The sequence below is a fragment of the Amblyraja radiata genome, chromosome 8 (assembly GCF_010909765.2).
Source record: "Amblyraja radiata isolate CabotCenter1 chromosome 8, sAmbRad1.1.pri, whole genome shotgun sequence".
Taxonomy (NCBI): domain Eukaryota; kingdom Metazoa; phylum Chordata; class Chondrichthyes; order Rajiformes; family Rajidae; genus Amblyraja; species Amblyraja radiata.
In genome coordinates, this window is record NC_045963.1 from 3,171,826 (window position 1) to 3,198,786 (window position 26,961).

At 43.7% G+C, this 26,961-nt stretch overlaps 1 long non-coding RNA gene across 1 annotated transcript; it reads left to right on the top strand.

The window, feature by feature from the left end:
* The first annotated feature begins 10,601 nt into the window (after nt 1-10,601).
* On the top strand, nt 10,602-26,590 carry LOC116975728. Its single transcript, XR_004412725.1, has 3 exons — nt 10,602-10,636; nt 20,461-20,466; nt 26,580-26,590. It is a non-coding gene; the product is annotated as an uncharacterized LOC116975728 (long non-coding RNA).
* Nucleotides 26,591-26,961: the final 371 nt, after the last annotated feature.

Here is a 26,961-nt window from a genome sequence, read left to right on the forward strand (position 1 = left end):
TGTATAAACAGAATTAGAATGTTATGGGCCTGTCCCACTTAGGCGATTTTTTAGGCGACTACAGGCGACTATTTTGTCGCCACATGTTCACCGGTGGTCGCCGGGAGTAGTCTCTTCAGTCGCCCAATGATCGTAGCTTGACTTCTCCAGATGTAGGTGCAGTCGTAGGTTGTCGCCGGTTTTTCGGCGACCTGCTACGACTATGACAATCACCGGCAGTTGCCTAAAAAAATAGGCAAGTGGGGCAGGCTTATTAAGCCAAGGAAAAACTGTGAAATTTTTTACATTGCTGCTGGAAATTCCTATATCTATAAAGCATCCTACATAGAAGGTAATCTTATCTATCTATATTATTAAAAGTCTGATCTTGCCCACTTCCTGTTGTTCTGTATATTGATTTTAGAGAAAACACTGCCATTTACAGCTGTAATATTTGGCCATATTACTCAGGGTCCCACTCCGCTGCGCAGGACAACAGGATTTTTCCCATCGATGAAAAACAAAAGAGTTATTAGTGTTTAGAAAATGTTGAGATTCTCTCTCTGGAAGGCCACACCCCTTCCGGAGGGACTATAAAACCCGGAAGTGTGGAGATGCCTCTGTTCTCTGCAAGTTGGGGGAACGAGAGGTCACAATTCTCAGTCTGAGCTGTGAATAACACTGAACACATGTCTACTAAATTGTGAGTGGTTTTACTGACCTGTCAGTGCCCTTAATGTCATTTGAAAATGTAGTTTGAAAATGCAAAAGTGTGCCTTGGTTTGAAAGTGCTAAAGCAAGCTGTGTTGCCTTTGGTTTTGCAGGTGCTAAAGCAAGCTGTGTGCCTTTGGTTTTGATAGTGCTAAAGCAAGCTATGTTGCCTTTGGTTTTGAAAGTGCCAAAGCGAGCTGCCTTGCCTTTGGTTTTGAAAGTGCTAAAGTGAGCTGCCTTGCCAAAGGTTTTGAAAGTGCTAAAGCGAGCTGCCTTGCCTAAGGTTTTGAAAGTGCTAAAGCGACCTGCCTTGCCTAAGGTTTTGAAAGTGCTAAAGCGAGCTGCCTTGCCTACGGTTTTGAAAGTGCTAAAGCGAGATGCTTTGCCTAATTAGAGCTGCCTTGCCTAATTAGAGCTGCCTTGCCTAATTAGAGCTGCCTTGCCTAATTAGAACTGCCTTGCCTTCTATATAATTAAAAGTCTAATCTTGACCACTTCCTGTTTGCGTTTATATTGATTTTATAAAAAATGCTACCACGTACGACTGATTTATGGCCATCTTAGAGTCCCCCTCCGCTGATCAGGTGCCGAGGATTTTTACCATCGATGAAAAATAAAATAGTTATTTGTGTTTAAAAGATGTTGATATTCTCTCTCCTGTCAATCATGCCATGAAGGCCATGCCCCTTCTGGTGGGAGGGGGGAGGGACTACAAAACCCGGAAGTGTGGGCGTGGCTCAGTCTCTGCAAGATGGGGGAGGGAGAGAGGTCATAGGGGAGGGAGAGATCAGGAAGCCAGTACCTTCAGCGTGCCACACCCATACTAGTGCTCCAGAAAGCCCTCCCCCCCCACTGGCCACCAATATTGGAATTGGTGGAGAGGTGGAATATTGCGTTGGGGGACCAGCCCTCCCGTGTGATGCTGGGACCCAACGGGCCCCACTTAGTCTAGTGTACTTATAAAACTCTGATCTTGGATATGGATGTATTTGTGTGTGTATTTGTTTGTCTGATTCACATCTCCTTGAAAACCCGACGCGCTAACGGTGAAATGTTTACATATTCCAATGGAGATTTACCTCTTGATTTCAAAAATGGCATCTGAAAATTATTTCTTGAGTTATTTATTAAAATTGTTCACAAATCTGAAATCTTTTTTGAAGTTAACGAGCTGATGATGTCACAATGGCTCCGCTCCTCGCGGCCCGCCGTGCAGTTTTCAACACCTCCCTCACCCCCTCCCCTCTCCCCCCTCTCTCCCCTCTCCCACCCCTCTCGTCCCTCCCTCTCCCCTCTCTCCTCCCTCTCTCCCCTTCCCACCTCCCCCCCCTTCCCCCTCTCCCATTCCCCCTCTCCTCCCCTTCCCCCTCTCCCCCCCTCCCTCTCCCCCTCCTCTCCAACTCCCTCCTCCCTCCACCCCCCCTCTCTCCCATCTCTCTCTCTCTTTCTCTGCCCCACTCTTTCTGCCCCCCTCTCTCACTCTGCCCCCTCTGTGCCCTCTCTCTAACCCCCCCCCCCTCCCTCTCTAGACGTGCCTGCGAGGTGGGGGCTATGCATCAGTGGATAGGGCAGGGATGGGGTAAACGGAGCCAATGATTAATATTAATATAATAATCAAGGGGGGTGGTTAGTGTATGTGTGTGTGTGTGTGGTTGGGGGGGGGGGGGTGGTTAGTGTATGTGTGTGTAGGGTGGGGGGGTGGTTAGTGTATGTGTGTGTAGGGTGGGGGGGTGGTTAGTGTATGTGTGTGTGTGTGTGTGTGGGGGGGGGGTGGTTAGTGTATGTGTGTGTGTGGGGTATGTGTGTGTGGGTGGTTAGTGTGTGTGTGTTACGTTGCAGGTCCCCCCACCCCCAACGGTTCCCCCTTGGTCTAGTATATAAAAACACAGTTGTGAACAAACAATTTCTTTCATATCGTCCTTTGGTGCATTGTTCCATTTGCTAGAGATGTGATTTATTATGTTTGCAAGGTCTATTATAAGGACAGATAAGTCCGGGATTGGATAGAAATATCTCTCTATTCAATCTCTCCCTCAAAGTCAGCAAAATGAAGGGGCTACTTATTGACTTCAGGAAACAAGATGGAGTTCATGGCCTAATCAGTATCAATGGTGCCAACGAAGCGATGGTTAATAGCTTCAAGGTGCTATTGTCAGCAAATATGTCCTAAACCAACCTAATTGAAGCTGCAGACAGAAAAGAAAGCCAATGCCACTACTTCCTCAGAAGTTTAAGGAAATTTGTTATCAACCTCCGCAGATACAGATAGAAAGCATGCTACTGGGATAGTTCTCATCTTGGTTTGGGAATTGCTCTGCCCAAGACTAGAAGAAATTGCAGAGAATTGCAGGTGTAGCCCAGTCGCACAAACCAACCAACCCACCATCGACTCCATCTTCATTTTAGTCATAGTCATAGTGATAGAATGTGAAAACAGGCCCTTTGGCCCAACTTGCCCACACCGGCCAACAATATCCCAGCCACACTAGTCCCACCTGCCTGTGCTTGGTCCATATCCCTCCAAACCTGTCCTATCCCAACGATGTGATAGTCACAGCCTCAACTACCTCCTCTGGCAGCTTGTTCCATAACCCGCCATCCTTTGTATGAAAAAGTTACCCCTTGGATTCCTATTAAATCTTTTCCCCTTCACCTGGAAACTACATCCTCTGGTCCTTGATTCCTCTACACTGGGCAAGAGACTCTGTGCATCTACCCAATCTATTCCTCTCATGATTTTGTGCACCTTTATAAGATCACCCCTCATCCTCCTGCGCCCCAAGGAATAGAGATCCAGCCTACTCAACCTCTCCATGTAAATCTTTTCTGAACCCTTTCAAGCTTGACAATATCTTTCCTATAACAGGATACCCATAACTGAACACAATATTCTAAATGCGGTCTCACCAACGTCTTGTACAACATGACCTCTCAACTTCTATACTTTGTGGTACCTCAGGAAACCAGCCAATATAATCAAGGACCTTTTTCACCCTGGTCATTCCTTCTTCTTCCCGATCCGTTGGGCAGAAGATAGAAAAGTGTCAAAGCATTTATCATCAAATTCCGGAACAGCTTTTTCCCTTCCGTTATCAGACTACTGTTCAGTCCTCCCACAAGCTGGGAGTTGTCTCAAACTTCCAAACAACCACATTTTGGATCTTGGATTCTTTTATCTTTTACTATAATGCTACAAATCCATGTTCTACACACTTGTATTTTCATTTTGCATTGCCAGTTGCATGTGTGTGGCTTGATTGTATGGCTTATTTGAACTCCTGTATAGTTTGATTTGATTTTGTCTGGATAGCACACAAATAACGTACATGTGACAATAATAAACCGATGCAAGCACCAGTAGCGGCAAAGAGGGAAGCTACAGACCATGATCAAGAAAGAAGCAAGGGATCCCACAGCAGCTGAGAGGGTAGTATGAAGCTCTGGAAGCTGGAGTGCAGGTGACCTTCTGAAGCATGGCGTAAAAGATTGGATAATATGACCCTTTTTTTATTGTATGGCTGTATGGGAATTTCATTTCACTGTGCCATCTGGCACATGTGATGAATAAATCTATCTTGTATCTTGTATATAGAGTGTAGACAAAAGAAACTAGATGCTGGAATCTTGAGCAGAACGCAAAGTGCTGGATGATCTCAGTGAATCAGGCAACGTCTGGGGAGGGAAAAGACAAGCGATCTGTTGGTTCGGGAGTTTTATTTGAACTGATCAGAGTAGGAGGGAAAAGCTGGAAAAGAGAGATGGGGATGGGTGGATGGAGACGGGGGTGGGGAAAGAGGGGGGGATAAAAGAGTCTAGTATGGGAGATATGTTTCTCAAGGAGGGGAAGGGAGCAGGGTGACTGGGAGGGTGGCGGCTGGAAGATGTTGGGAGAAATGGGAACGAACTGGGCTGGTGGGTATTGCTTGAAGTTGGAGAATTTAATGCTCATGCCATTGGGTTGTAAGAATATGAGGTTGTTTCCTTAGTTTGAGTGTGGCCTCTGGCAACATTGGAGGTCAAGGACAGAAATGTTGGTATGGGAAGGAGAGATAAAATGGTTTGCAACCAGGCCTTGGTAGACAGAGCGCAAGTGTACAGAGAAACAGTCGCCTGGTCTATGCTTAATCTCGCCAATGTAGAGGAGGCCATATTGGTAGCCCCGAATGCCACTCCATCATGCACTTATCTCCCATACCCGTTCCTTTTATCCCCCTCTTGCCACTTCCCCTGTCCCTTTCCCAAGCATTTTGTATTCACATTGCTTTTCTTACCTTTATAACTTCCTGAGACTCGTTTAAAATTTAATTACCTTTCACTTCACAGTAATGTGGTACACTATAAAACAAACTTACTGTTTTTGTTATGGATCAATGGGAAAAAAACCTATGCTCACATATCTTAACATTAAAAAGCACCGTATAAAGAAAAGTTGTGTCTGTGCAAATAGCAGTGTGATTAATATTAATAAAAATTATAGTGCATTTCCTATGATGTCAGGCAGAACATCCTGAAGGCAACATTTTGAATTGCCTAGTCATGCTGTTTCGGTTTAAAAGCCAAATTTGCTCATAATTATGAAGCATTTTCCTCGGAAAGACCAGAGAACTCAGACATCTTTGTGTTCATATTTTGTACAGCATGACTTAATACATTTAAATGAGCATGCATTCCTGATTCTTCTGTCACTTTTACGTAATGACTGCAAACAATTTCACTGCCATTATAACTCAAGATCTGAAATACTTTTGATGCATTTGATGTGCCTTTAATACACATCGCATCCCAGATCTTTATACAAAATCGTTTTATGTGAAATCGGAGAAAAATGAAACAGATCCATTAAACAAGAATCAAAGAATTTTAAACATCTTATAAATTTAAGTAATTACATAATTTTTCACATATTTTCATTAAATGTAAATGCAGTCATTATGCTCCTCCACATGACTGCCCACATGTGAGACAAAAAAAGAGTCTGTTTTAAATGGCCAGGTACAATAATATGCTGAAAGAAAACCAAAGCAATAAAACAAATGCTAATCCTACTAAAATGTTTTCTTGCTTTTTTCTTAAATTTTCATGGGGTTTGATTAATGTTTTCTTGATATTCCAAAATTACAGGGATTGGTACATTTCCAGCATTCTTAATCCACTCAAATTTTATGCTCTCAGAGTTCATCCACACACACAGAACAGTAGGAATTCAACTGCCGTTATTGTTTTTATCTCAATTAATCTCCCACAACTTTGTATCTGGTCTCTTTAATATATATCAAGACATAAATTATTGACTATTTCTTTCTTGCGTATTTAACTGATTCTGGTGTTCCTAAAAGGACAGAATAGCCATCTGATAATGTTTTGTGTTTTTAGTTTGCAGCTGGTAGTATTATAGTCTTGTGTATTGAAAAACAGTGAAAAACTTTGTTTTCAATTCTATCGAGGCAAATCATATTATACATTACATCAAAATCTTCTGGATAAAAAGGGAACACAAAGTGTAGGATATAAAGTTACAACTACATTCAAAGTGCGGATAAAAAAAGAGTAAGGACTACTCAAGTAAGATTGGAAGATGGATAATATATCCTGAGCTTATGAGATGTCAGTTCAAGACTCTGATAACAGGGGGAAGAAGCTGTTCTTGAATCTGGTGGTGCGTGCATTCAAGCTTTAGTAACTCACTAGTCTGAAGAAGGGTTTTGGCCCGAAACGTTGCCTATTTCCTTCGCTCCATAGATGCTGCTGCACCCGCTGAGTTTCTCCAGCACTTTTGTCTACCTCCAGATTCAGGGACCATTTCTTCCTAGCTGTTATCAGGCACTGAATCATCCTACCACAACCTGAGAGCAGTGCTGAATTACTATCTACCTCATTGGTGACAGTCTGACTTTTCCTTGATCAGACTTTGCTGGCTTTACCTTGCGCTAAATATTATTCCCTTATCATGTATCTGTACATTGTAAATGGCTCGATTGTAATCATGTATTGCCTTTCTGCTGACTGGACGGCACGCAACAAAAGCTTTTCACTGTACCTCGTTACACGTGACAATAAACTAAACTGAATTGAACTGACCTTCTGTTCAACAGGAGAGGGGAGATGAGAGAATGACATGGGGTATGATTAGTCCTTGATTGTGTTGGCTGCTTTCCCGAGGCAATCTGAAGAATAAATGGAGTTGAGGGAGGGAGAGGACCATTTGTGTGATAGCTGTGTTCACACCACTGATATATATGTCAAGTAGGATTTAACTGAAATGTTTTATTTTTAATTTTTGAGACAGAACAGCTATACATTTCCTTCAAATATTTCTCAATAAGGGGCGCGTAGTAAGTACTTTTTCATACAAAGGATGAGATATGTAAAGCCCTCAGCAGAGGCAAGCAAAATCAATAATTTTAAATCTGATTTCAATCATATTTTGCGAAGGCATGTGACTGAATTATTTCAATGGTGGATCAGTTTGAGACCCTAAAGCTGTTTCTATATTGCTATTGAAAACACTGACAAGCCCACAGAGTACCTTTTAATGATTTGATCATTCCTATATAGATATTATCAGAGCTGGGTCCTTATCCATCTTAAGCCTTATGCCAGTGGTGAGGAAGGTTTTGGAGAGGATTCTTACTGGGCGATCGTTTCGGGAACACCTTCGCTCAGTCCGCGTGAACCAACCTGATCTTCTGGTTGCTAGGCATTTGAATTGTCCTTCCCATTCTTGCACAGATCTTTCTGTCCTCGGGTCACCTCCATTGTCAGAGTGAGGCGAAACGCAAATTGGAGGAACAGCATCTTATATTTCGCTTGGGCAGCTTGGTGGCATGAATATTGATCTCTCTCCCTTCAGGTAGCCCTGGCATTCCCTCTCTCTCTATCTCTTCCCCCACCCAAGTCACACCAGCTTCTCATTTTCACCCTACAAACTAAAGATCAAAGAGCAAAGCAAGATAGAGCATTCTTGCAAAATCCCATGCACTAAGGTGTAGTACGCAATGGAGCGGAATGTCCGCCATTTTAGTATGCAAAACCTGCCGTCCGCTATGCCTCTTGCAATGTAATCAGTGTTGTGGGGGAACAGTATGTGTGATGATACCATAAAAATGCAGAATATAGCTCATCTATTAATTCACATATTTTTGTTATTTTTCTTTTTAAATGTTTTCCCCATTTAATCTCTCCGGATTTTATTCTTTCTTACTGTTTTTAGCCCATTTCCCTCCCATCCTTCCTCCCCAGCCCCCTCTTATCTGCAGTTTCCCTTGTATTGCTCTAGCACACACTCTGCACATATTTAACTTATATATACATATATATATATATATATATATATATATATATATATATGAATGTGTGTTTGTGTGTGAGAGGCAAGATGGAGATAAATAGATCTCAAAGTTCCTTCTCGTGGATCAGAAGCAACTTTGATTTAATGCAACACTCTATTTCTCTCCTTATCTTATTTCTCACGTGATGTACATAAACCATAAAGGCGCTTTTATATATAAATATATATATATATATATATAATATATAAATATATATATAGACATTAAATATATATATATATTAATATAGATATACACACACACACAATATATATATAGACATTAAATCTATAATTATATTATCTCGATATACCACACACAAAATATATTTTTCGTATTTGTGGGATTTCCTCTAATTTTTTGTTTAGCAACTTTTTTCCTTTCACTCTCTCTCTCTCTCCCTCTCCCTCTCCCTCTCACTCCCCTCCCTCTCCCTCTCCCTTCTCTCTCTCTCTCTCTCTCTCTCTCTCTCTCTCTCTCTCTCTCTCTCTCTCTCTCTCTCTCTCTCTCGCACTCTCTCTCTCTCTATCTCTATATATATATATATATATATATGAAATCCTAATATTGTGAATAAAATATCCATGAACACATGTCAAGATATTTTGTCATTCTTTTCATTTTATATTAGTGTAATAAAATGTAGTGCATACATACCTACACTGATATAGAAGTGCTAGCTTTAGACATGAATAATGTACATTGCTACCATAGTTTAGTTTTGAATTCAATGTATAATTGAACGGTTGGTGCAATATAGTGTTAACCCTCACTATGTGACAAATGAGTTACATGCATAAACACAATCCTTACCCACTACCCTGTAACTTGTAGAAATTTCATATTTAAATTCAACTGATAAGTTGGTCAAATAACATAGGCACCTTCTTGTTTTTTTTTGTGATTTATGGATTTTTCAAATGTGAATATCTCATAACGGCACATTTGTGGGTTAGCAGTATATTGCACCAACCCCTTAAATTTCAAATAATTCAATATTGAACCTCATAAACAAGGACTTATTTATATCATTCATGGTAAGATTTACATCATTTAGTGTGCGAGATATACAGGGTTGCAGTGTTTCGCATATCAGCTAACCAGTTTTTTGACTAGTATACCGGAGTTCAGTGTAGGAGTTCTTGTCGACGAGTATTCTGGACCCACTGTCGACATCTGAAATTACAGAAAATATATAGAACAACAAATTTGATTTTAATTACATACCTGCAGAATAGATGATATATCACTTAAGTGCAATTGTTTTCAGGGGTGGCGAGAATATTGAAGGTGCATTTTTCCTCTAATATGTCAATTTACCTTAAATGTAGATGAACTTATTAAAATCTTCTTACATAGACCCTTTTAGTACTTTCTTTCTTTCCTCTTTTGGACCTAAGACACTCACATGCATGCCTTACAAGAACAAAACCAAAAATGTACAGCAGTGTAAAAATTGTGTGTAACTTTATTATTGTGGTAGGTCTAGATCTATTAAAAAAAACTTTATTAAGTTATGCATACATTATATTCTTTTAAATTATTGCCATTAGCATAGCCAGGTTTCCTGGATTGGGGAGGGGGTGGAAGCAACTATCCTCACAATCCTTCCCACAAGAACCTGAGAGAAAAAAAAAGTTCCCCAAAATGTATTTGCCTACTTTTATCACCATGCCCTAATACCTTTGCCGGAGTGGTAAAAAGAAGGGTGTTTCCATAACTTCCTAATGTACCGACAAACCTAGTTTCTCCATGACCGTTGATTGGAGAACAGAAAATAATATTTTCACGACAAAATAATATTGACAGAAAGTAATAATATTTTCTCACCTTTCTTTATTCTTGGGGAACCTGAAGAAAGACAGTTTGGGTCGTTTACTTTGGTGATTTGAGCAATTTACAGCAGAACAGTGAGCTGAGCTTGTAGATGTACATGTAGACGCCATGACAGTTCTCTGCTTATCAAGATGGCGCTAAAACGTACCCATGACCTACTACGGCTTGTTCACCGAGTGCTCTATCTTGCTCTGCTCTATAATCTTTGCTACAAACAGCTTACAATGGCCTGTTTTCTTTATCATCGTTTTTGCATATCTTTCATTCATTGTTGGTTCATCTCTCCACATCACCATCTATATCTCTTGTTTCCCTTTTCCCTAACCAGCCTGAAGAAGGATCTTGACCCGAAACGTCACCCATTCCTTCTCTCCAGAGATGAAGCCTGGCCCGCTGAGTTACTCCAGCTTTTTGTGTCTCTCTTCAGTTTAAACCAGCATCTGCAGTTCCTTCTTACACAGGTCTTACCAATTATTGTTCTTTTGAGGAGGTGATGAAGGTGATCGATGAGGATAGGCTAAAGGATGTTGCTTACATGGATTTTAGTAATGCATGTGTTAAAGTCCCTCATTGCAGGCTGATCCAGAAGATTAAAATGTACAGGATACAGATCGACTTTGAGGTTTGGATTTGAATTGGCATACTGATAGAATACAGAGAGCAGAGCAGGAAGGGTGTTATTCTGGCTGAGGTCAGTGACCAGTGGTGTTACACAAGGATCTGTGCTAGCTCCCCTGTTATTTGTTTATATAAATAAATGACTTGGGTATATATGTAGATGGGTTGGCTAATATGTCTACAAATATCCGGAAGTGGCGGCGCTGTGATACGGCTGCGGCTCGCCTGCAGTCTGTCTGTTTTTACTTTTTTGTGTTGTTTTTTTGTCTAGTTTAGTAAATTTTTTGGTTATTAGGTGGTGTTATGTGTGTGGGGGGGGGGGGGGTGAAACAGGGCTTTCTGTCTCTCCCTTCGGGGGAATGCGACTTTTTTGTCGTATCCCCCTTCTCTTCCCCCGTCTGCGCTGAGGCCTAATGGCGGAGCTGGCGGCCTCCAACCTGCGACCGACCTCGAGGGTCCGGAGGTAGAGCCAGCCAGGACTCACCAACGCGAGGCTGGCCGTCTTCGAGCTGTGGCGACGTCCGGGCAGCGGCACGACTCGGCGCTCCGGTGAGGGCGGACGGCGCGGGGCTGAGACACTCCCGTGCGGGCGGCACGGCTACCGGCTGGAAGGCGCTCCCGTGTGAGCGGCCTGGGTCCCGGCTGGAAGGCGCTCCCGTGGGGGCAGCCCGGTGCGGGGCTGAGACGCTGCCGTGTGGGTGGCCTGGCTACCGGCTGGAAGGCGCTCCGGTGAGGGCGGACCGGCTCCCGGCTGGAAGGCGCTCCCGTGGGGGCAGCCCGGTGCGGGGCTGAGACGCTGCCGTGTGGGCGGCCCGGTGCGGGGCGGAGACGGTGCTCCGGCGGCTGAGGCGGCGTTCTGGCGGCGGCGACCTGGATCCGGGGCTCGGCCGCGGGCCAGTGGATGACAATGTCGGGAGCTCGCAGGTCACAGGCTGGTGCCTGTTTTCCGGAGCTCCCGTTGCAACAGCTGCGTCCGCTGGACTGGAGGGCGGCAGCTTCGACCACCCCCGGGCCGCGGAGCTTGAACCGCGGGACTGATACCATCGCCCGGTGGGGTATCGCCTCGGCGCAGAGGGAGAAGAGGAGGGAAGAGACAGTAACTCTAAGACTTTTGCCTCCATCACAGTGAGGAGGTGTTTGGTGAACTCACTTTGGTGGATGTTAATTTGTGTTTATTGTGTGTTGTTATTATTACATGTATGGCTGCAGGCAACAGCATTTCGTTCAGACCGAAAGGTTTGAATGACAATAAAGGAAATCTAATCTAATCTCTAATCTAAATAATGTGAGGAAGGCTGTCAAATAATACAGTGGGATTTAGATTTGTTACAGAGATAGGTGGAGAAATGTCAGATGGAGTTTAATCCGAGGAAGCATGAGGTTGAATGGAAGGGGAAAGTATGTAGTTAATGACAACACCCTTTGCAGCATTGTTGTACAGGGAGTTCTTAAGGATTAAGTGCATAGCTCCCTGAAAGTGGCAACAAACAGAAAGATTGGCAAAGAAGGCAAAAGGTATGTAGAATCAAGGATCTGCAGATGCTGGATTACCAAAAAAGACACAATGTGCGGGAGTAACTCAATGGGTCAGTCGGCATCTCTGGAGAGCGTGGATAGGTGACGTTTTTGGTCGGGATCCTTCTTGAATGAATGAATGATACTTTATTGTAACATGTGACGTCACAGTGCTATTCTTTGTTTTGAATAGTCGCCACATAAAGAGTGTGGAGGGGGGAAAGAAAGCTGGAAGAAAGTAGTGCAGGACAAAGCCCGGCAAGTAATAGGTGGATACGGGTTAGGGGGGCTTGATAGGCAGATGGTTGGACAAAGGCCTGCGATGAAAGGACGGAAGGTGTGAGACAAAATTATTGAGAATTTGTTGCGAATTGTGAAGCTAGAGGAAGGAGGGTAGGTGGAAGGGGAGGGGGGGAGAAATAGGTGTGAGTCGAAGTATGCACAGGGGAGAGAGGATAGGGAGGAAAGGGGAGTTGGGGGAAGAAGGTGCAGGGGTTTTGAAGTTACCAAAAATTGGAAAATTCAAAGTTCATACCATAGGGTTGTAAGCTACCCAAGTGGAAACGTTGCCTATCCAAGTCCCATCTGATAATGTTGCCTGATAGATAATGGTGGCTGCCTAGAATGCACTGTCGGGTGGTGGAAGCAGGTTAAATGGTGGCGTTTAAGAGGCTTTTAAATAGGATACACAGTGAATGGATGGATATAGATCATGTGTAGGCAGAGGAGATTAACTTGGCGTGATGTTTGACACAGACATTTTGGGTCGAAGAGCCCATTCTTGTTCTATGTTCTCTCAAAACCGGCACGCCTCTCGCTTAATGCTCTCTCTATTAAGTACAGTGAAGCCATCATAACACCTTTACTCTATTCAAAATATGAACAGATTTGGATTAGTACATATCGTTGGAAAAAGTAATTTGTTACAGCTGTCCCATAATGTAATAATTTGTTTGAATTACTGCTAGAGTTTCATTTCGTACTTCTAAATGATTCTTAATAATGTTTTGACTTACATAGATACATAGAACATAGGTGCAGGAGGAGGCCATTCGGCCCTTCGAGCCTGCACCGCCATTCAATATGATCATGGCTGATCATCCAACTCAGTATCCCGTACCTGCCTTCTCTCCATACCCCCTGATCCCTTTAGCCACAAGGGCCACATCTAACTCCCTCTTAAATATAGCCAATGAACTGGCCTCAACTACCTTCTGTGGCAGAGAGTTCCAGAGATTCACCACTCTCTGTGTGAAAAATGTTTTTCTCATCTCGGTCCTAAAGGATTTCCCCTCTATCCTTAAGCTGTGACCCCTTGCCCTGGACTTCCCCAACATCGGGAACAATCTTCCTGCATCTAGCCTGTCCAACCCCTTAAGAATTTTGTAAGTTTCTATAAGATCCCCCCTCAATCTCCTAAATCCTAGCGACTTCTACCGTGGCTTGTTAACTAAAGCATAAGCATCTCCATTATTTTTCCCAGTGGGACAATCCCAATGGCATTCTCAGTTTTGCATTGATGGGTAATCTCTTTGCGTAGGTCTCTTGGTAACGTATGTTGAAATCCCCATTTCAAGGTGTTGGTTTTTCTCAGTGCATCTTTCACAATGATGTTCAACATGGATGAGCACTGATTTATCATCTGAAGATTGGCTGCCTTATTTTGCTGCGTTACATCTCTAGATCATTAGTTGTAAAGTCACATGAGGTGGTTTGAGGCTATGAAAGAAGCTATGTAAATGCAATTTTTCCCCAAGAGCCAATAACTCAAGATATCCTTCTGTCAATTCTGGAAAGAAACCAAGTGCAATTATAACAAGCACATCTTCCACTGGAATAATTGTTTAATACGCCATTGAGATTTTTAAACAGCGCTTCAAATATTTTGATCTTCAAACACAAAGAGTCACACATCTGCTACAACGATTGAAGTCAACGCATGGTAAAGCCATGGCAATACAAATGGATAAAAATGGCAAATCCACTCGAAATGTGGTGAGCATTCAACAGTAAATGCTTTGAATATATTTATAACAGTTTTGAGCATCATATTATAGGAAAGATGTTGTCACGCTGGAAAGGATACAGAGAAGATTTTGTAAGAATGTTGCCAGGGCTAGAGGGTGTGAGCTATAGGGAGAGGTTGAGTAGGCTGGGTCTCTATTCCATGTAACGCAGGAGGATGAGGGGAGATCTTATAGAGGTGGATAAAATCATGAGAGGAATGGATCGGGTAGATGCACAGAGTTTCTAGCCCACAGTAGGTGAATTGAGGACCAGAGGACATAGGTTGAAAGTGAAGGGGACAAAGGACAATGGACATTTATTGTCACATACACCAATTGGTGTAGTGACATTTGTCTTGCCATGCAGCACACAGATAAAGATAAGACACAACATTAAAGAATGTAACAATGAACATAAAAAACATCCCCCCACAATGGTTACCATTATGAGGGAAGGCACAAAGTCCAGTCCCCATCCCCTTGTCCACCCATAGTCGGGCCTATTGAGGCCTCTGCAGTCGCCGCTACGGAGCCCGATGTTTCAGGCCCTTCTTCGCCAGGTGATGGTGCTCCGGCGTCGGGAGAACCCTCTCAGCGGCTTGGGATGCCTGGAACGGCTGCTTCCTTACCGGAGACCGCGGCTTCCGAAGTTAACAGGCCGTGCCGGTCGGAGCTCCACAACTGGCGATCTCGCCGAGAGATCCCAGGCTTCTGATGTTATAGTCAGCGCCGCCGCCCGCGGCTGGCCACTCCACAGTCCCGCAGCTCCGCGATGTTCACCTGCGGTCTCAGCATTCCGGAGTTCCAGCGCGGCGACCCGGGCAAGGCATCGCCCACTCCGCGATAGCGCTCCAGCGCTGTGCTGCTGCAGAAGCCGAGGTTCTGGGCGGTCCCCTCAGGAAACGCCGCTCCAGACCCGCTGGTAGGCTGCAAGGACAGGTTGACGGTGCAACCCAGAGAAAAGCCGCCTCTCCGACCAGGTAGGGACCCCAGAAGATTTAATGGGAATCCAAGGGGTAACTTTTCACACAAAGGGTGGTGGGTGTATGGAACAAGCCACCAGAGGAGGTAGTTGAGGCTGGGAATATTCCAACATTTAAGAAACAGACAGGTACATGGATAGGACAGATGGGACTAGTGTAGCTGGGACAAGTTGGCCGGCTTGAGCAAGTTGTCTGAAGGACCTGTTTCCACACTGTATCACTCTATGATGCGACAACAAGTAACATTGAAAGTACTGCTCCAACAGACAGTGGAATTGCCATGATCTGCATATCAATCTACACTGCAGGCAAATCCTTGTTTCTGGACAGGCAATGCTCGATGTGAAAACTCTCAACACTCAAATCTACTTTCTGCTCGTCACATGTGAACTATGACTGGTCATCCTTCAACTCAGCCTTGATATCTCTGTTCTCCAGTTATCTGTTACTGTGCTAGGTTGCTGGACAGCAGTTCAAGCTTGCACCAAAGCTCGGTTGTACTTGAAATCTGTCCTTTTCCTTGAAAACAAATTGTTAAAATATTTCCGTAACTGAAAGGAAAACAGAGCTCTCACGAAATGCTATTACCATAAGGATGTCCCAGAGCACATTATTTGCAATTATGTCTTTTAAAGTGCAATCACTGCAGTAATGTAGGAAGTTCTACAGCTAATTAAAAAACCACAAACTTGTGCAATCAGTAATATTAAAATGATGAGTTAATTATTTGAAGGATGGCAAAAAAGCAATGATAACTCCCATATGCTTCTTTAGAACAGAATAGGATCTATTCTCTGCTTGATGAGGCCTTAATTTAAAATCTCATTGAAAGATTATACCGACAATAGTATAACATTTCCTTGCTATTGCACACAAGTTAGTCTAAATATTTTCATTCAAATATTTGGAGTGGGATTTGAACGCAAAGTATTGCGTGTTCTGCCTGTCCATGATAGGATCTTCACAGTGAATGGCAAATCATCCTCTACAATAATTCCCAACATTGGTGCCCTGCAGGAATGCATTCTCAGACCCACTTCTACACTTCTTACTACAAGACTGTGCAGCCAAATACCAACCCATTTCAATCTACAACACCACCATAGTTTCTTCCCAGCCGTTATCAAGCAACTGAGCCTCCCTATCAACAACTAGAGAGCGGTCCTGACCTACTATCGACCTCATTGGAGACCCTCAGACTATCTTTAATCGGACTGTGCTGAACTTTATCTTGCACTAACCATTATTCCCTTTTATCATGTATCTGTACACCGTCGATTGCTCCATTGTAATCATGAATTATCTTTCCACTGACTGGTTAGTACCCAACAAAAGCTTTTCACTCTACCTTGGTACATGCAACAATAAACTAAACTAAACTAGTGGGCCAGATATTGAAATAATGACGAGACAGAGTACGTGAAGGAGATTGAGAACCTCGTGACCTGGTGCCAAGGCAATATCCTCTCCCTCAATGTCAGCAAGACAAAGGAGATGGTGATTGACTTCAAGAAACAAAGTGGTCCATATTCTCAGGAACACATTGATGGCGCAGAAGTAGAGATGGTCGATTGCTTCAAGTTCTTAGGAATAAATATCACCAACAATTGGTCCTGGACCAACTACATCAAAGCAATAGCCTAGAAATCACACAAACGTCACCACTTCCTTAGAAGGCTTAGGAAGTTTGGAATGTCCCCACCAATCTTCACCAACATCTACAGATGCGTCATAGAAAGCATTTTATTGGGATGCATCACAGCATGGTTTGGGAACAGCTCCTTCCAAGACCGCAATAAATTGCAGAGAGTTGTGGATGCTGCCCAGTCCATCACACAAACCAACCTCCCTTTCATGGTTTGCATCTACACTTCACACTGCCTCGGCAAGGCCACCAGCAGAATCAAAGACCAGTCTCACCCTGGTCACTACCTCTTCTCCCCTCTCCCATCAGGCAAGAGGTACAGAAGTTTGAAAGTGCATAACTCCAGATTCAGGGACAGTTTCTTCCCAGCTATTATCAGAAAACTGAACAGTCCTGAACAACTAGAGAGCGGTCCTGACCTTTCCTCTCCTTATTGGAGACCTTCGAACTGTCTTTAATCAGACGTAACTGGATTTTATCTTGCACTGAACGTTATATCCTTTATCCTGTACACTGTGGATAGTTTGTTTGTGATCATCTATAGTTTTTTCGCTGACTGGATAGCTCGCAACAAAATAAGCCTTTTATTGTACTTGGCACATGTGACAATTATAAACTAAACTAAACTGATTCAAAAGGACCCAGAGGGATATTGTAGAGCAGAGGGATCTTGGGGTGCAGATATCTAGCTCCTTGAAAGTGACGTCACAGGTGGATAAGGTGGTCCGAATGCTTTCGGTACATTGGCGATACTTCGGGCTTTCCAGATCACTGCATCATTGTGAGGGGACCAGGTTCAGTTGCCTAGGTTACGTACACTGACCCTCCCCCCACGCCCCACCCCCCTAGCTTCCTTCAGTAAACAACCAAATCCTTCATCTTGCAGATGTTCAAGGATGGGTTGCGTATGGGGAACTGTTGATGTTGGCTTACACCAAAATTACTCCAGCATTTTGTGTCTAACTTCAGGGATAGGTTTTAGTTCTGGCTTCTGAAGAAGGGTCTCGACCCGAAACGTCGCCCATTCCTTCTCTCCAGAAATACCACCTATCCTGCTGAGTTACTCCAGCTTTTTGTGTCTATCTTCTTTGTTGTTCTGGCACTACTGGATTTTTTTCCTGTACTCCATTCCATTCCACCAACGACAGTGGTATAATCGGCAAACTCAAAAATCAAGTTGGCGCTGGACCTGCCCACACAGCCATGGGTGTGCAAGGAGTTAGGAACTGAGCATGCAACCCTGCGAAGAACCAGCATTGAGAGGCAGAGAGGAGGAAATATTATGATCAATTTTATCTGACAGGCCTGCAGGTCAGGAAGAGCAGAAGCCAGTTGCAGATGGAGGTCCCAAGGCCAAGGTCGAAGAGAATTACAGATGGGTTTATTTGGTATTAGGCTGTTGAAAGGTGAGCTGTATTCAATGAATTGCATCCTTGCATAGGTGTTCTAATTGTCAATGTGATCCAGAGACAAATGTGTGCAAAGGAGATAGCATTCTACACTCGGACCTGTTTTTGCTGTATACAAATTGCAAGGTCTAGATTATCTGTGAGACTGGCACTGATGTGGGGGTTTACCAATCTTTCATAGCACTTCATTTTGGACAATGTTAAAGCTACTGGATGGTAGTCATTGAGTCAGGGCACGTTAATTTTCTTGAGCATTGGAATGATCGAAATTTCCTTCAAACAGATTGGGACTGTGCACAGTTGAAGTCAGAGGTTGAAAATGTCAGTGAAGTTAGTGGCCTATTGATTGGCACACAATTTTAGAGCCCATCCAGGGACTCCATCTGGGCTGGTAGCTACCCGAGAGTTTACCCTCTTGAAAGTGGAGCTGACTTCTGCCACTGAGATATATGGGCCAGATTCAGGGGAGGATGGGGGAGGGGGGGGGGGGGGGGGGGGGGTGGCGTGCCATGATGGAACTTTGATTGCTTGCTCAAAACGGGAATAAAAGGCATTCAGCTCACCTGCTAAAGGGCCTGTCCCACTTTCACGACCTAATTCACGACTTCTGCCGAGTTTGCCCTTGACTCATACCCGCAGCATGGTCGACACGAGGTCGTAGGAGGTCATAGGTAGGTCGTAGCAAGCCATGATGCTAGTCATAGGTACTCGTGGCATCAAGAAGGTCGGGGCATTTTTTCTAGCATGATGAAAAATGTCCACGAGTAAAAAAGGTCGTGAATTAGGTCGTGAAAGTGGGACAGGCCCTTAAAGATATGTCTTGCGAGAGATCACCATCGACCTTGGCTCTGGCCCATGGTTGCCTGGCATCCACTTTGTTGAATTGAGTAGTGCCTGCGTGGGTGCAGGAGATCTGCTGATGTTATTTGGAGAGTACGTTCTTGAAGATAGCGTGATTCAAGTTACCAGCGATTTACCAAACCTCTGACATCAGGGTTTGCTGTCCAAAGAATTAACGACCAGGTATAATTCGTCTGCTGCCACCTTGACATATGCTTGGGGTCTCCTGTAGACTGCTGGCAAGATGGTCAAGGTGAATTCCCTTGGTAGATTTTGTGCGCCAAGTCAGAGGAGCAAAATTAAGCTGAGTCCACTCCATCAAGAATGGATCGACTGGGCTTATGTTCTCTACTCTGCGTCCCACTCAAAATCTTAGAACGCCTTATATTACAACGTATATCTCCAGGAGTAGAAGAGATTCTCAGTGTGGATCAGGCAGGTTTCCGCAAGGACCGCAGCACAGGAGAACAAGTTCTGGCCCTAACCACCTGCATTGAAAACGGCTTCGAGAACAAACTGAAGACCGGGGCAGTGTTCCTTGATCTCACCGCAGCCTATGACACTGTGTGGCACAAAGACCTCCTCCTAAAACTCACCAAAGCACTCCCTGCCTGGGCATCAGAAACCATCAAATTTCTGCTCTCCAACCGCAGGTTCAGAGTTCACCTTGGTCAGAACAAGAGTGCATGGAGAACGCAGAAGAATGGGCTCCCGCAAGGGTCAGTTTTTAGCCCCAACCTTGTTCAACCTTTACACAAATGACCTACCCACCACCAAATCCCGCAAATTCATCTATGCAGATGACATCTGTTTGGCCTTCCAAGCACCAGATTTTGGTACATTGGAACAGGTGCTCAATGAAGACCTTGCTAAACTGGACGAGTACTGCAAAACCTGGTGCCTAAAACCAAGCCCAGCAAAAACGGTCTCCAGTGTGTTCCACCTCCATAATGCAGAAGCCACAAGAGAACCAAACATCTATCTGAGCAGGACCAAACTGAAGTATGCCCCCACTCCAACTTACCTCGGAGTGACCCTTGACAGGACCCTATCCTTCAAGAAACATCTCAAAAGAACAGCAGCTAAGGTGAAGTCCAGAAACAATCTCCTCAGTAAGCTTGCTGGCTCAAAGTGGGGGGCAGCAGCCCCCACACTGCGCATTTCAGCACTAGCCCTTGCATTTTCTTCAGCCGAATATTGTGCCCCTGTTTGGTCCAGGTCATCCCACAAACACCATGTGGACACTCAATTGAACTCAACAATGAGGATCATCACAGGAACAATCCGCTCAACACCACTCCCCTGGCTCCCTGTCCTATCCAACATAGCCCCTCCACACATCCGGCGAGTAGTCCTCACTCAAAGGATGCTCCAAAAGACCAAAAACTCCCCTCACCTGCCAATTCACATGGACATCTTCAACCCACCCACTGCTCGACTTCCATCTAGACGACCAATTTGGAAGAACCCACCACCAGCTGATTTCACCATCCAATCGGCTTGGAAAAAGGAATTGGAGTCCAAGGACGTCCCAAATAAACATCTGGTGTCAGACCCCACCCTACCGGTCCCTGGCACCAATCTCCCAAGGAAGCAGTGGACGACGCTGGATAGATTCAGGACTGGACATGGCCCCTGCTTGGCCAGCCTTCACAAATGGGGCAGCAGTCCAACCCCACGGTGTGCTTGTGGAGAGCAGCAAACAATGCAACACATCATTGAAGCATGCCCTCAACAAAGACTCAAAGGAGGACTTGTCACCCTTCATACAGCAGATCAAGAGGCAACTGCTTGGCTAAAGGACTTTGCATTCGCTAAATAAATAAATGTTCACTGGAATTTAGAAGGATGAGAGGGGATCTAATAGAACCATATAAAATACTTAAGGGATTGGACCAGCTAGATGCAGGAAAAATGTTCCCGATATTGGGGGAGTCCACAACCAGGGGTCACAGTTTTGATACAATAAGGGGGCGCTGTCGAGTATGGCTGCCCTGCCGCAGCTGTTAGTCCTTTTACCCTTTTTAAAATTTTTAGTGAGTTAAAAAGTGTTTGTTTTGAGGTCTAGTCTTTTTATGTGGGGGGTGGGAACTGTTTATCTCAGTCCCTACCTGGTTAGAGATGCGGCTTTTCTCCGAGCCGTATTTTCGGCCCTTTCTCGCGGCCTACCAATGGGCCTGGAGCGGCGTTTCCTGCCGGGACCGTCCAGAACTTCGGCTTTGACGGTGGCACAGCGCTGAAACATCATCGCGGAGCGGGCGATGCCTTGCCCGGGTCGCCGGGCGGTGGACTCCGGCATGTTGAGACCGCCGACTCCCAACATTGCGGAGCTTTCGCCACAGCGGCGCACACTCTGAACACCGCGGAGCCTGGGATCTCTCACCGAGATCGCCAGTGTCGGAGCTCCGACCAGCGCAGCCTGTGGACTTCGGGAGCCGCGATCTCTGGCAGCAAGCAGCCGTTCCAAACGCTCCAAGCCGCTGAAGAGTGTTCTCCTGACGCCAAAGCCCCATAATCCGGCGAGAGGGCCTGAACATTGGGCCGCCATTGCGGCCACTGCGGAGGCCTCAATAGGCCCGACCATGGGTGAACAAGGGGATGGGGACTGGACTTTGTGCCTTCCCTCACAGTGGGAACCATTGTGGGGGGATGTTTTTATATTTTATGTTCAATTCTTTTTTAATGTGGTGTCTTACTTTTATTGGTGTGCTGCAAATGGCGAATCGGAATTTCCCTGAGGGGATTAATAAAGTATTTATCTATCTATCTAGAACCATATAAAATACTTAAGGGGTTGGACCAGCTAGATGCAGGAAAAATGTTCCCGATGTTGGGGGAGTTCAGAACCAGGGGTCACAGTTTTGAGAATAAGGGGTAGGCCATTTAGGACTGAGATGGGGGGGAAAAATTCCACCCAGAGAATTGTGAATCTGGAATTCTCTGCCACAGAAGGCAGTGGAGGTCAATTCACTGGGTGTTTTCAAGCGAGAGTTAGATTGAGCTCTTAGGGCTAACGGAATCAAGGGGTATGGGGAGAACGCAGGAACGGGGGTACTGATTTTGGATGATGAGCCATTGAATGGCTGTGCTGGCTCGAAGGGCCGAATGACCTACTCCTGCATCTTGTTTCTATGTTTCTATCAGTGGACCGTGAAGTGGTGATTATTGCAGACGCCGTTGCCCTTGCATGAGGATTCTGTGATAAATGGAGAACCCCTCTGGTTCTATAGCAGGGTGAGGTGAGAAATGCATCAGCCATTTTTCACGCAAAATAGAAGAATTTTATAGAAATAGAAAAGATTCCTGAACATGCGCTGCAACTGCAATTTCAGACACATACAAGATAATACAACTTGAAAATATATATTTAATATTAAGCCTATTTAAACATTGTTGTTGTGCATATGGGTTGTCATGTACACTCACTAATTGTGATTGTGGCAAATATCCTAATAGGACGTGTTCCTGATCAAACAAACCATTCCATGTCCTAATTTATTTATGACGGCTTTGCAAATGTTTCACCCTGCCTCCTTCATTTCGTGCAAAACAAAAGTAGGAAAATGTTAATCTTGCATATCTATTTGTAACAATGCTTATCATGCAATGCAGCACTATTAGCTTACCGTAGCAGATTCTTCAGATCTGACATCTTTTTTATAATATCTTGCTGGCTTGTGCAGTTCCCTTTGACAATCTCTTCCCACGCCTGTCACATCAAGCACTTCTGGCAGGAATATCAATTAGTCCAATATAATCTGTGCCTTTCACTCCCTTAATATTTCTCTCAAAGACTGCAGCACCTGGTCGGAAGACTTTGTTGTATTTCTGTCTTCAGGGCTCCATCTCCCAGAAACTGCTGACTGAGCGACCGCACTGTGACATTTCATCGTATTAATAACTGATTATTACAATTTACTGACTATAGTTCTTTCTTATTGTCTGCCACGTAAGTGACTCAATCCACGTTTAATTAGATGCACAGTTCAGCATAACTCCAAGAATCAATATAATTTGGAATAAGCCAACATCCTCAATAATAACTCCAAAATATTTTGTAAAAATTGAATTCTAAAGTTGTGCTGTCATGATATGCTGCTGCATTTTCAGTGAGATTGTCAAATAAATATTTAAATTGAAATATGTCTATATCTGGACCAAATCTATTAAAAATTATCCCATGTCTCTCAGAGAGATTTTTAAAGGCCATTGGATTTTGAACTTTCATGCTATAATCTGGGCTGCATTTGCATCTGTGGCCAAGTGTCTAACCTTATGTATATTTTTCACAATCCATGTAACCGCTCATTCTTTCTGATTATAATTGCCGGATTGAGGTTAGTGTTCTGTTTCTCATGTTGTGTGGACCATATAGAAGGTATTATCAGGGGATTCCAATGCTACGTTGCATGTGTGGGCATGGAGGGAGAGAAATGTTTCCCCGTCATGGTAGACTAAGTTCTCCACCTAACCCCAGCATGAAGAACAGCTAATCAGGTGGCCCTCCAAATTCTTCCTGCGAAATGAAAGAAAATAATGTTCTTTGGGTGTGAAACTGGATTTGATAGTGGTCATGTTTCATCCAAATGAAAAACTTTGTAGATCCAAGTTGGTGATTAGGGTACACAAAAATGCAGGAGAAACTCAGCGGGTGTAGCAGCATCTATGGAGCGAAGGAAAAGGCAACGTTTCGGGCCAAAACCATTCTTACACCCTTGATTAGGGTGTAAGTCCCTATAGCAAATTGGTGACACATTTCAGTCTTCTACGAACACAGTAGTCGAAACTTGCTGACAGGTTATTGAGTAAGTATCAATTGACAATAAAATCATAAAATTCATTTATTATTTGCACCAGTGTGAAAATACTGGAGAAATATAATAGAAAAAAGATTAGCCACTTTCAGAAAATAATCTCTTTTGCAGAATTCAACTTGCATTGCTTGCTCAAGGCTTTTGCCTTGCAAGGAATTTACAAAATAAATTAAATACAAAAATAATTTGTGTTCACATGACGCCTTACATTTGTCTTAAATTGTCTCAGAATATTTAACTGAAAATTAATTTCTTTATTGGATAAACATAAGTCTGAGAAGGCTTACTGTATTTCATATAATTAAAGAGAAAAGATAGGTTAAGTACGGCAGAAGATTACATATTGTACGCAACTACAAAAAACTGGAGAATCAAGTTGTTGAAGATGAGAAATGAAGTTAAGAATGAGAGGCAAGTGTTGTTGCGTAAATGTAATCCCAACGTTAACAAAATGAACTACAGGGGCAGAATACAAGTCGCTATGCATCCTATGATATGTTCAGTAGCAATTCTGCCTAGGGATAAATTTCTAGGCAAAAAAACACTCAGCAAGTCACGCAGCAGAGGGGAAAGGCATAATGTTCCCTTCAGAACTGATACAGTGAGCGATCATCTGTGTTTTAAATTGCGGAGATGGGGAGGGATGATGGGAACAGAAGGATTTAAATAGAAAGGCAAAGATACCTCACCACAGAGGTACAGATACCATCTATTGAAAAAAAAATGGTGACCCGAAAAAGGACAACTTAAAGGGACTGGTGTGGACAAGTTCATCATCGGAGCAGGAACGATGGACATGAAGAAACTGGAAGAACTATATGAAGTCCTTACAGAAATCATGTATAAAAGTGGTATATAGTCATGAGCATAGTGTGAGTCAATCCGAATTATTCATTTGAAAATCAAAAAAATGCAGTGTTGGGATCTGAAATAAAAGAAAACATTTGAAACAGTCAGTATCTCAGATAGCATCTGTGGACAATGAAACTTAAATGTTAGCTCTGTCTCTTTCTGCAGATGCTGCCTGACCTGGTGACTGCATCCAATATTTTCTGTTATATCATTAAATACATTATTGAATCTTAAAGGCCGCACAGTACTCAGAAGATGAGGTACTTGCATCGGGGAGGACTACAGCTGTGTAGGACGTTTATAATAGTGAAGTCAGAATAGGTTGGGATGGAGAATTAAAGTGAAAAATGACTGTAAGTTCACGGTATCCCAATCTGTGCTTGAATTTTTCAATATAGAAGAAACCATATTGTGAGTATTGAATACAATACCCTAAAATGAAAGAAATACAAGTGAGTTTCTTTTCTCCCCAGGAAGGATTATTTGAGCCGCTGAATAGTGGGAAGGGTTATAAGGGCAGATATTTCATCTCCTTTGCTTCTGTGGGAAAATACTGTACAATGGGTAATTGTGGATGAAGATGGATGAGTGGATCATAGAATGGTCCCTTGCTGAATGTAACGGGGAAACAAAGGCACACAGAGAACAAAGATTACTAAAAAGTACAGCACAGGAACAGGCCCTTCTGCCCACGATGTCTATGGTGAGCATGAGGCTGAGCTAAACTTATTTAATCTACCTGCACATGATCCATACCCGTCTATTCCCTGCATATCCATGTGCCTACCTAAAAGCCTCTTGAGTACCACAATCGTATCTACCTCCAGCACCACCCCTGGCAGTGGGATGTAGATATCCACCACTCTGTGTAAAAATCTTGCCTTGCATAACCCATTTTAAACTTTGCTCCTTTCATTTCAAAACTCTGCCCTCTGGTCTTTGATACTTCCATCCTAGGAAAAAGGTTCTGACTGTCTACGCTATCTATGCCTGTCATCATTTTATATACCCTATCTATCACGACTCCCCTCAGCTTCTGTTGCTCCAGGAAAAAACTATCCAGAGAAGACATGCCCGGTGGTGGAATCCTTTTGAAGGTGAAATAAATGTTGGGGAATGGTGCATTGAATGTGGAGGCTACTGATATGAAAGATGGGGACACACGAAGAACCATTTCTTCACTCTGTCTAGGAGGAGACTGGATGAGAACACAACTGTGGGAAACAAGCAGTGGAGAGTTCCAGCAACCACGGTAGGAGGGAGGCCATGATAACAGAAAAGAGAAAAGATCTTAAAGAAGACACAGAAGACTTTACAAGAATGATCCCAGGAATGAGTAGGTTAACCTATGATGAGCATTTGTTGGCACTGGGTCTGTACTCGCTGGAGTCTAGAAGAATGAGGGGGGGGGGGGGGGGGACCTCACCGAATAGTGAAAGGTTTGGATAGAGTAGATGTGGAGAAGATGTTTCCACTAGTGGGAGAGTCTAGGATGAGAGGTCACAGCCTCAGAATTCAAGGACGTTCTTTTAGGAAGGAAATCACAATTATTTTCTTTATCAGAGGGTGGTGAATCTGTGGAATTCTTTGCCACAGAAGGCTGTGGAGGTCGTCAGTGAATATTTTTAAGGGAGAGATAGATAGATTCCTGATAAGAACAGGTGTCAGAGGCTATGGGGAGAATGCAGGAGAATGGGGTTAAGAGGGAGAGATAGATCAGATATGATTGAATAGAGGAGTTAGACTTGATGGGCCGAATGGCCTAATTCTACTATCACGTATGACTTCAGATGCTGGAATATGGACCAAAAAACAAACTTGGTGGAACTTAGTGGGGAAAAAAGATGGCCGAGGTTTGGGTCGTGATCTTGCAATGGAACAACTTAAAGGGACTGGTGTGGACAAGCTAATCAACGGAGCAGAAACGATGAACATGAAGAAACTGGAAGAACGATATGAAGTCCTTACAGAAGTCAAGTGGTGTAGTCAAGATAATTGTGTGAGTCAATTGGCTTATAATGGAAATTGGTTGTTAAACTTGAGATGAAAGTAAAAATGTCAAGATTGGGAAAGGTGGATGCAGAACATGGCATGGAAGGGATTGGCAACAAATGTTTCAAGTTCTGAAGGAGCGCAGGAACTAGCACAATGTAGTTATCATTTTAACATAAAAAGAGCTGAGGGAGACAGAGGGCTTGAATGAAGCTGATGAAAGGCCTTTCACCTTGTCCAATGAAGAGACAGGCAAAGCTAGGGTCTATGCGGGTTCCTGCATCTACACCATTGACCTGGGACATGTGAGTGGCGTTGAAGTTGAAGGTGAAGTTATTCAATGCAAGAACAACTTCAGTTGTGCAAAGGAGAATATTAATGGAAAGCAAATGTATGACCAGTATATTTTTTTAAAAGGAGTGCGGTAATCTAA